Source organism: Pinus tabuliformis, chromosome 5_1 (assembly GCF_031772625.1).
Source record: "Pinus tabuliformis cultivar Carrire ecotype Pingquan chromosome 5_1, CPIR1, whole genome shotgun sequence".
NCBI lineage: Eukaryota > Viridiplantae > Streptophyta > Pinopsida > Pinales > Pinaceae > Pinus > Pinus tabuliformis.
Genome location: NC_142305.1, coordinates 628,832,506 through 628,835,017, shown reverse-complemented (window position 1 = coordinate 628,835,017; position 2,512 = coordinate 628,832,506).

Sequence of the window (2,512 nt, the reverse complement as noted above, 5' to 3'; positions counted from 1 at the left end):
CCGGAAAAAGCCCTGCTAGTTGCTGGAAGAAGTGCTAAGGAAGAGATCAAGGTGCAAAGCAGAAAAAGGCATTGATTGAAGGACAAAAGGAAGAGAGACTGTGTCTTGTGCTTGGAGGATCCACTGGTCAAGGGTCTAGGGTTTGGCATTTGTCAATTGAAGCTTCAATAAGAGAAATTTGCAAAAGGGGTTTCCTCTCTAGGAGAGAGAGATTTTGCCCTGGCTGAGAGCCAACATCTTGTGTTCTTGTCTCTTTTGTTTTTGATAATTGTTTGATGAAGAAAGAGATCACACACTAATAATAATAAGAGAAGATTGTGTTAATAAGAAAAAGTAAAAAGTGCTTCACAAATAGTTATCATCGTCAAAAGAATCTCATCATACATAGATGCCCTAGATTCTTCAACATGGTTTCAGAGCTAAGGTGATACATCAAGGAAGGGCATCTCAAGAACACATAGAAGATTGAAGCATCGGCATCAAGAAGCAAGGGCACACAAAGGTTGAAGCATTAGATCTACAAGCAAGGGTTCCAGATCCATCAAAGACAAGGAGGATTACCATCTCCTCTCCTAGATCCATCAAGAAGGACTACTAGCCTAGAAACAAAGAAAGAAGAAAGCCTTCCATCTAAAGGCTTCTACAAGAAGGTTCATCCAAGAAGGGTTTACATCAAATACTCATCGTCTTCAAAGGAAGGTACTCAAATCCATAATCATCATTGAAGATCTCCATATCTACACAATGAGAAGTTTTCATCACCAAGCAAATCTCTCATAAGGCACCTTGAAGGAAGCATCTTGAAGAAATCCAAGATCTAAGAAATCAAATCATCAAATCTTCAAGGAAGCAGCAAGGTCTCTTCACAACAACTCTCTCAAGTAAGTATTTTTATGTCCTCTTCTGAAAATATCAAAATGTCTTTTTGCAAGGAAAGCAACAAATTGGTTGGGACTGCTAATTTCCTTGCATGGAAAAAGAGGACTGATCTACTTCTCAAAGAAAATGAACTTTTGGACTACATCAAAGGGAGTGTCATTGTTCCTACTAAGGAACAAACTCAAGCCCTAGCAAAGTATAATAAGGATAAAACAAGGGCTCAAAGGATTCTGATATAATCTATCAAGGACCCTCTCATTCCTTATGTTTCCAAACTTGAAACATCTAAAGAAATCTATGATAAGTTGGTGGAGCTATTCTCAGTTAGTACAGCTGGAGAAGTGATATCGTTGCATAATGAACTATATAAAATGAAGATCTCCAAGGAAGAAGGAATAGCTCCCTACTTCATGAAGGTCTCTGAGATGAGAGACCAACTGCAAGAACTGGGAGAAGTTATGTCAGATAGAGAGATGACAACTGTGGTGCTCAATGCATTACCTGAGGAATGGGGCAACTTCACATCAAGTATATATGCCAAGAAGGAAGCTACCCCGTTGAATGAACTTTGGTCTCTATGCAAAATTGAGGAGACTAGACTCAAAGCCAAAGATGATGTGGGATCAAAGGAGCAGGCATTTGTTGCTATGGCCAAGAGAAAAGGGAAATTTGGCAAGTTTGGTCCACAAAGAAAGGGTAAAAGAGATATGTCCAAAGTCCAAGCCATGGTTGTCAAGAGTATGGACACTATAAGAGGGATTGTCCTAAGTTCAAGAAGGACAACAATAAGAGGAAACAAGAAAAAGCCCACGTTACCCAAGAAGTGAAAGAAGAATAGAAGAAGCAAAAGAAGGAGGACCCTCTGGATCTCTACTATGATTGAGATCAACTTCTTCACACAAGTCTTCTTTAAAGTCTTGGGTATCATAGGAACATGTAGAAGTAGGATAGAATGCATGATTTATGAGAATGGTATCTTCAGGAATATAGGAGCATTATGCAGAGATAGCTCAGATAAAGATATTCATGTAGGAAGGATGTAGCCATTGAATGACCTCATCAATGCATAAAGGAATGATCATGATCAAGAAGAAACATCTTAGAAGGCCACTATCATCAGCAGAAAGAAGCATTTGCAGGATGAGGACTATAAGGATCCTTCGGTGAAGTATTCAATAAAGGGTTCACGACTTTAAGGAAAAGCAGATGTCTCGATAAGAATTCCACTTATGAGGATTCAAGAAAGGATGATATGTAGGCAAAGAAAGATGTAGCAAAGCAAAGGAGATTGAGGCAATCTCAATCTAGGAAATTGTCAAAGGAAGCTGAGATGATCAAGGAAAGAACTAAGATGAGGTATGTATGCATCTATGTTTTCAGTTAAAGTCATGTCATCATTTGTATCAATGAGCATGGGAAATTGCTCTGGTAGCATGGTCAAGAACAGGGTAGATCTCTTTCATTGAAGATATGCATGAAGACATGGTTCTCATACTGAAAAAGGTCAACATGAGAAATATCCTTATATGAGGTATGAGGTGGTTGACAAGAAAATCTATAAAGAAGCATATGAGATAAAGAGATCAGGGATAAAAGGACACCATGGACACTAGGAATCAACATCAGACAGATT